Here is a 9,339-nt window from a genome sequence, read left to right on the forward strand (position 1 = left end):
CACTTAGGACGGAAGAATCCCATGCACTGCTACAGACTAGGGACCGAATGGCTAGGTAGCAGTTCTGCAGAAAAGGACCTAGGGGTCACAGTGGACGAGAAGCTGGATATGAGTCAACAGTGTGCTCTTGTTGCCAAGAAGGCTAACGGCGTTTTGGGCTGTATAAGTAGGGGCATTGCCAGCAGATCGAGGAACGTGATCGTTCCCCTTTATTCGACATTGGTGAGGCCTCATCTGGAATACTGTGTCCAGTTTTGGGCCTGTGGAAGCAGAGAAAGAGCTCACAGGAAGGGGATGCAATGCATGACAGTTCGTTAGCAAGAGTTAGGCTAACTGTAATCCTAATAACGCGAGATTTGTAGAAGCGAGGAATGTGTGAGGCGGGTGAGAAAGAACTGTGTAAGAAGTCATTATGACCTGGTATAGATAAGGTGTAGAAGACCTTGTGTAGATAAGGTATAGAAAATATTGTATGTTGGCAAGAGTCAAAACAAGTGAAGAAATGAGATATCAAGATGGCCTATGTATAAACAAAACGCAGCTGTCCCTCGTTATTTCTGTAATGAAAGGTATAAATGCTTGCTGTAATTAGTTACCTGGGAGAGACCTGCTTAGCTCTCTCCCTCTGGGCAATTGTGACAGTTAATAAAGCATCTGACTTGCTGTACCTAAACAAATAGTGAGAACTCTGTTTTTCTCCGACAGGCCCCACACTACAAGAAGGATGTGGAAAAATTGGAAAGAGTCCAGTGGAGAGCAACAAAAATGATTAGGGGTCTGGAGCACATGACTTATGAGGAGAGGCTGAGGGAACTGGGATTGTTTAGTCTCCAGAAGAGAAGAATGAGGGGGGATTTGATAGCAGCCTTCAACTACGTGAAGGGGGGTTCCAAAGAGGACGGAGCTCGGTTGTTCTCAGTGGTGGCAGATGACAGAACAAGGAGCAATGGTCTCAAGTTGCAGTGGGGGAGGTCCAGGTTGGATATTAGGAAACACTATTTCACTAGGAGGGTGGTGAAGCACTGGAATGCGTTAACTAGGGAGGTGGTGGAGTCTCCTTCCTTGGAGGTTTTTAAGGCCCGGCTTGACAAAGCCCTGGCTGGGATGATTTAGTTGGGAATTGGTCCTGCTTTGAGGACGGGGTTGGAGTAGATGACCTCTTGAGGTCCCTTCCAACCCTGATATTCTATGATTCTATGAAAGTCACAGGGGTCTCTGAGGTTTCCCTGGCCCTAAGCCCCTGTCCTGCCTGGCTGATGTCAGCATCTCTCTCTGAGGTTACCAGCTCCCTAACACCTTTGACCAATAGGCTGACGTCCTGCAAAAGGCCTTTGTGATATCACTGCCACACCCACCCTTCCCCGGAAGTGCTAATGTCCTGCTGCTGGCCTGACACTTTGAAGGTTTCAGCTACTCTCTGTGGATCACCCCACTCAATGCCTGTTCATTCTAGGAAGCAAGCCGGCTAGACGGTAAAACATCAGAGGCTGCTCCCAATGCTACACTCAGTGTTTCCAAAATTAGTAGACTTTATGGCCACAAGAGACCTTTAGAGCATCTCATCTAACCCCTTGCATACCATAGGCTTGCTGTATAGTACAATAGTTACTTTTTGGGCACACACATTGCAGAAAGGCATCTAGTCTTCCTTCAATGACATCAAGAGATGGAGAATCCACCACTTTCCCTTTTAGTGAGTGCCAGGGGGCTCCATTTCCCCTTCCACTAGCTCCCCATTTACAGTGAGCCAGAGCAGTACCTGCAGCAGGGAGCGGGAGTTGCTGATGGCCTCAGAGGCACAGCCCCTGCAGTGTCTCAGGAATCTGGCGCAAGTGCCGGATGATGCGGAGCTGGTGCATCACTTTTGGCCGTGACGTCCTCCTGCTGCAAGGGAACGAGAACCTGTCCGAGACTCAAACGCCCCGAGGAATCAGCGGGAATTAAGGGCACCTGGAACCAGCACTACTTCCACCCATCACCTGCCCACCACTGAGGGATAAATTCACCTCCTGAACCCCAGAATGGAGTCTTCTTGTCCTTTCTAGTAACCTCCAGTGCCAACCCCCCTCCTTGAAGGATGAGCTCCTGCTATCTCCCCCTCAGTGCCCTTGACAGCTGTTCCACCTCCAAACCACAGCTCAAGTTATTAGTACCTTTGGACACAGACTGGCTAACCTAGTGAGGAGGGCTTTAAACTAGGTTCGATGGGGACAGGTGAGCAAAGCCCACAGGTAAGTGGGGAACATGGAGACCGGGGAGATGGGTCAAAAACGAGAGGGAGTGTGGGCTATATTGTCAGAGGGAAAGGAGGGTCAGGACAAAACTGGGAAGAAAGATCAAACCAGTATCTTAGATGCCTATATATAAATGCGAGAAGTATGGGAAATAAGCAGGAAGAACTGGAAGTGCTAATAAATAAATACAACTATGACATTGTTGGCATCACTGAAACTTGGTGGGATAATACACATGATTGGAATGTTGGTGTGGATGGGTACAGCTTGCTCAGGAAGGATAGACAGGGGAAAAAGGGAGGAGGTGTTGCCTTGTATATTAAAAATGTACACACTTGGACTGAGGTAGAGATGGACATAGGAGACGGAAATGTTGAGAGTCTCTGGGTTAGGCTAAAAGGGGTAAAAAACAAGGGAGATGTCATGCTAGGAGTCTACTACAGGCCACCTAACCAGGTGGAAGAGGTGGATGAGGCTTTTTTTAAGCAACTAACAAAATCATCCAAAGCCCAAGATTTGGTGGTGATGGGGGACTTCAACTATCCGGCTATATGTTGGGAAAATAACACAGCGGGGCACAGACTATCCAACAAATTCCTGGACTGCATTGGAGACAACTTTTTATTTCAGAAGGTTGAAAAAGCTACTGGGGGGAAGCTGTTCTAGACTTGATTTTAACAAATAGGGAGGAACTCGTTGAGAATTTGAAAGTAGAAGGCAGCCTGGGTGAAAGTGATCATGAAATCATAGAGTTTGCAATTCTAAGGAAGGGTAGAAGGGAGAACAGCAAAATAGAGACAATGGATTTCAGGAAGGCAGATTTTGGTAAGCTCAGAGAGCTGATAGGTAAGGTCCCATGGGAATCAAGACTGAGGGGAAAAACAACTGAGGAGAGTTGGCAGTTTTTCAAAGGGACACTATTAAGGGCCCAAAAGCAAGCTATTCCGCTGGTTAGGAAAGATAGAAAATGTGGCAAAAGACCACCTTGGCTTAACCATGAGATCTTGCATGATCTAAAAAATAAAAAGGAGTCATATCAAAAATGGAAACTGGGACAGATTACAAAGGATGAATATAGGCAAACAACACAGGAATGCAGGGGCAAGATTAGAAAGGCAAAGGCACAAAATGAGCTCAAACTAGCTACGGGAATAAAGGGAAACAAGAAGACTTTTTATCAATACATTAGAAGCAAGAGGAAGACCAAAGACAGGGTAGGCCCACTGCTTAGTGAAGAGGGAGAAACTGTAACAGGAAACTTGGAAATGGCGGAGATGCTTAATGACTTCTTTGTTTCGGTCTTCACCGAGAAGTCTGAAGGAATGCCTAACATAGTGAATGCTAATGGGAAGGGGGTAGGTTTAGCAGATAAAATAAAAAAAGAACAAGTTAAAAATCACATAGAAAAGTTAGATGCCTGCAAGTCACCCGGGCCTGATGAAATGCATCCTAGAATACTCAAGGAGCTAATAGAGGAGGTATCTGAGCCTCTAGCTATTATCTTTGGAAAATCATGGGAGACGGGAGAGATTCCAGAAGACTGGAAAAGGGCAAATATAGTGCCCATCTATAAAAAGGGAAATAAAAACAACCCAGGAAACTACAGACCCCAGTGAGTTTAACTTCTGTGCCAGGGAAGATAATGGAGCAAGTAATTAAGGAAATCATCTGCAAACACTTGGAAGGTGGTAAGGTGATAGGGAACAGCCAGCATGGATTTGTGAAGAACAAATCATGTCAAACCAATCTGATAGCTTTCTTTGATAGGATAACGAGCCTTGTGGATAAGGGTGAGGCTGTGGATGTGGTATACCTAGACTTTAGTAAGGCATTTGATACGGTCTCGCATGATATTCTTATTGATAAACTAGGCAAATACAATTTAGATGGGGCTACTATAAGGTGGGTGCCTAACTGGCTGGATAACCGTACTCAGAGAGTTGTTATTAATAGTTCCCAATCCTGCTGGAAAGCCATAACGAGTGGGGTATCGCAGGGGTCTGTTTTGGGACCGGCGCTGTTCAATATCTTCATCAACGACTTAGATATTGGCATAGAAAGTACGCTTATTAAGTTTGCGGATGATACCAAACTGGGAGGGATTGCAACTGCTTTGGAGGACAGGGTCATCATTCAAAATGATCTGGACAAATTGGAGAAATGGTCTGAGTTAAAGAGGATGAAGTTTAACAAAGACAAATGCAAAGTGCTCCACTTAGGAAGGAACAATCAGTTTCACACATACAGAATGGGAAGAGACTGTCTAGGAAGGAGTACGGCAGAAAGGGATCTAGGGGTTATAGTGGACCACAAGCTAAATATGAGTCAACAGTGTGATGCTGTTGCAAAAAAAGCAAACCTGATTCTGGGATGTATTAACAGGTGTGTTGTGAGCAAGACACGAGAAGTCATTCTTCCGCTCTACTCTGCTCTGGTTAGGCCTCAGCTGGAGTATTGGGTCCAGTTCTGGGCACCGCATTTTAAAAAAGATGTGGAGAAATTGGAAAGGGTCCAGAGAAGAGCAACAAGAATGATTAAAGGTCTTGAGAACATGACCTATGAAGGAAGGCTGAAAGAATTGGCTTTGTTTAGTTTGGAAAAGAGAAGACTGAGAGGAGACATGATAGCAGTTTTCAGGTATTTAAAAGGGTGTCATAAGGAGGAGGGAGAAAACTTGTTCACCTTAGCCTCTAAGGATAGAACCAGAAGCAATGGGTTTAAACTGTAGGAAGGGAGGTCTAGGTTGGACATTAGGAAAAAGTTCCTAACTGTCAGGGTGGTTAAACACTGGAATAAATTGCCGAGGGAGGTTATGGAATCTCCATCTCTTGAGATATTTAAGAGTAGGTTAGATAAATGTCTATCAGGGATGGCCTAGATGGTATTTGGTCCTGCCATGCGGGCAGGGGACTGGACTCGATGCCCTCTCGAGGTCCCTTCCAGTCCTAGAATCTATGAATGTATGAAAAAAACACTGTTCTCCACCCCCACCCAGGTTGGCCAGGGAGGCGGCTCTAGCAGGGGGGGCAGGAGGGATTCTGGCAGAAGTGAAGTGGGTTGCGGGGAAGTTGAGATCTTGCCCCAAGTCATCCCAGACACTAATGCTAAGCCACACGATGGCAGCATCTAGTGTCAGTGGAGTCCAAACACTATTTCAACCCCACAGTTTTCGATGAACTTCCCACAAGGGGAGGTGATGAGCACCCCCAGCAACACACACACACACACACACACACACAACTCCTGGTGGTGGGAGGGGAACAGGAGAAAGGACAAAAGAAGTAAGAGATGAAGAGAAAGGAAGGAGGGATGGAGGAAAAGGTAAAACAAAAAGGACAAACCCTAATGTCCCCAGTGATTCTACGGCACAAAATCCAAGGGATGGAATAAAATTCTGCCATCTTAAACTACTGTTTTCCATGCCTAGAATTCAGCTGGCACCAGATGGATCAGACTGAGCAGCTGCCAAAACCTCTTGGAGGCTCTTACCTTCTAAACAGGGACGTCTGTTTTCTAGTAAAATCAGTAAAAGGAAAGGAGAAAACTCGAAAGAGGCTCCTGCTCGCACTTAAATACGTGAACACTCTCTCAGTCCTCAAAAAGAAACCTTGAGAAGGAGACTTGCTGAAGCAAAGCCACAGGGGTCTCTGAGGTTTCCCTGGTCGTAAGGCCCTGTCCTCCCTGGCTGAAGACAGCATCTCTCTCTGAAGTCACCAGCTCCCTAACACCTTTGACCAGTACGCTGAGGTCCTTGAAAAAGCCTTTGTGATATCACTGCCACACTCAACCAAACCCTAAAGTGCTCATGTCCTGCTGCTGGCCTGACAGTTTGAAGGTTTGAGCTACGCTCTGTGGATCACCCCACAAAATTCGTCTTCATTCTAGGAAGCAAGCTAGCTAGACAGTAAAACATCAGTGGCTGCTCCCAATGCTACACTCAGTGTTTCCAAAAGTAGGAGACTTTCTGGCCAGAAGAGACCTTTACAACATCTCATCTAACCCCCTCCATATCATAGGCTTCCAGTATAGTACAATAGTTACTTTTTGGGAACACACATTCTGGAAAGGCATCTAGTCTTCATTCAATGACATCAAGAGATGGTGAATCCACCACTTTCCCTTTTAGTGAAAGGGGGAGGTGAAGAGCACCCCCAGGAATACACAGACACACACACACACACACCACTCCTGGTGGTGGGAGGGGAACAAGAGAAAGGACAAAAGAAGTAAGAGATGAAGAGAAAGGAAGGAGGGATGGAGGAAAAGGTAAAAGGAAAAGGACAAACCCTAATGTCCCCATGTCGGACATCAGGAATGGTAACATACATAAGCCAGTATGTGAACACTTCAATCTCCCTGGTCATTCTATTACAGATTTAAAAGTCACTATCATTGAACAAAAAAAACTTCAGAAACAGACTTCAAAGAGAAACAGCAGAACTAAAATTCATTTGCAAATTCAACACCATTAATCTGGGCTTGAATAGGGACTGGGAGTGGCTGGCTCACTACAGAAGCAGCTTTTCCTCTCCTGGAATTGACACCTCCTCATCTATTATTGGGAGTGGACTACATCCACCCTGATTTTTGAATTGGCCCTGTCAACACTGGTTCTCCACTTGTGAAGTAACTCCCTGCTCTCCATGTGTCAGTATATAATGCCTGCATCTGTAACTTTCACTCTATGCATCCGAAGAAGTGAGGTTTTTACTCACGAAAGCTTATGCCCAAATAAATCTGTTAGTCTTTAAGGTGCCACCAGACTCCTTGTTGTTTTTGTAGATACAGACTAACATGGCTACCCCCTGATACTTGACACCATGCAAGGCACTAAATTTAGCCGTATGGAGTGGAAATCCATCAACCTCAACAAAAAACTTGCACAGATACAGACAGACATCATCTTCCTCTCCAAATGCAAACAGATGGACATCATACCAAAAGGACGGAAGGTCAAAAATCCATTGCAATCAACATGCTACACTGAGTATGGTGAGAGATTGTGCCACACACTCTCTCAAAGAAACTGAGGAACCACCTGATCAGCATCCTGTACAGCAGACAGGAGAAGATCAAGAATGAGCTCTCAGAACTGGAGACTCTCATACAATACCAGCCTTCTACACAAACTTCCACGTGGCTGGACTTTACAAAAATGAGACAAGCCATTTACAATGCACACTTCACTTCTCTACAGAGGAAAAAGGACTGTAAGCTATCTAAACTAATACCTGCCACTAGGGGCTAGAACAATGGTACCCTCAACTCATCTAACAACATTGTCAATCTTTCCAAACACACGCTTAGCCCAGCAGAAGAATCTGTCCTATCTCGGGGACTCTCTTTCTGTCCCACCGTCCCCACGAACATGATACAGTTCTGCGGTGATCTGGAAGCCTACTTTCCTCGTCTCCGACTCAAGGAATATTTTCAACGCACCACTGAACAGTGCACTGACCCACAGGAACCCTCCTACCAACACTACAAAAAGAAGAATTCTGCGTGGACTCCTCCTGACGGTCGAAATGACAGACTGGACCTCTACATAGAGTGTTTCCGCAGACGTGCACAGGCTGAAATTGTGGACAAACAACATCACTTGTCCCATAACCTCAGCCGTACAGAACGCAATGCCATCCACAGCCTCAGAAACAACTCTGACATTATCATCAAAGGGGCTGACAAAGGAGGTGCTGTAGTCATAATGAACAGGTCAGATTATGAACAGGAGGCTGCCAGGCAACTCTCCAAGACCACATTCTACAGGCCACTATCCTCTGATCCCACTGAGGAATACCAAAAGAAACTACACCATCTGCTCAAGAAACTCCCAGCTACAGTACGGGAACAAATCTACATGGACACACTCCCAGAACCCCGACCAGGGGTATTCTATCTGCTACCCAAGATCCATAAACCCGGAAACCCTGGACGCCCCATCATCTCAGGCATTGGCACTCTGACGGCAGGATTATTTGGCTATTTGGCCTCTCTCCTCAGGCCCTATGCTACCAGCACTCCCAGCTATCTTCGAGACACCACCAACTTCCTGAGGAAACTACAATGCATTGATGTTCTTCCTGGAAACACCATCCTGGCCACCATGGATGTAGAAGAACTTTATACCAATATTCCACATGAGGATGGACTACAAGCTGTCAGGAACAGTATCCCTGATGAGGTCACAGCAAGCCTGGTGGCTGAGCTTTGTGACTTTGTCCTCACCCACAACCACTTCAGATTTGGGGACAACTTATACCTTCAAGTCAGTGGCACTGCTATGGGTACTCGCATGGCCCCACAGTATGCCAACATTTTTATGGCTGACTTAGAACAACGCTTCCTCAGCTCTCGTCCCCTAGTGCCCCTCCTCTGATTGCGCTACATTGACGACATCTTCATCATATGGACCCACGGAAAGGAGGCCCTTGAAGAATTCCACCTGGACTTCAACAATTTCCACCCCACCATCAACCTCAGCCTGGACCAGTCCACACAAGAGATCCACTTCCTGGACACTACAGTACAAATAAGTGATGGTCACATAAACACCACCCTATACCGGAAACCTACTGACCGCTATACGTACCTACATGCCTCCGGCTTCCATCCAAGACACATCACACGATCCATTGTCTACAGCCAAGCCCTAAGATACAACCGAATTTGCTCCAACCCCTCAGACAGAGACAAACACCTACAAGATCTTTATCAAGAATTCGTAAAACTACAATACCCACCTGGGGAAGTGAGGAAACAGATTGACAGAGCAAGATGGGTACCCAGAAATCACCAACTAAAGGACAGGCCCAACAAGGACAATAACAGAACACCACTGGCCATCACATACAGCCCCCAGCTAAAACCTCTCCAGCGCATTATCCACGATCTACAACCTATCCTGGAAAATGATCCCTCACTCTCACAGACCTTGGGAGGCAGGCCAGTCCTCGCTTACAGACAACCCCCCAACCTGAAGCAAATACTCACCAGCAACTACACACCACACCACAGAAACACCAACCCAGGAACCTATCCCCGTAGCAAACCTCGTTGCCTACTCTGTCCCCATATCTACTCTGGCAACAGCATCAGAGGACCCAAC

This window comes from Chrysemys picta, unplaced genomic scaffold (genome assembly GCF_011386835.1).
Source record: "Chrysemys picta bellii isolate R12L10 unplaced genomic scaffold, ASM1138683v2 scaf28, whole genome shotgun sequence".
Lineage (NCBI taxonomy): Eukaryota > Metazoa > Chordata > Testudines > Emydidae > Chrysemys > Chrysemys picta.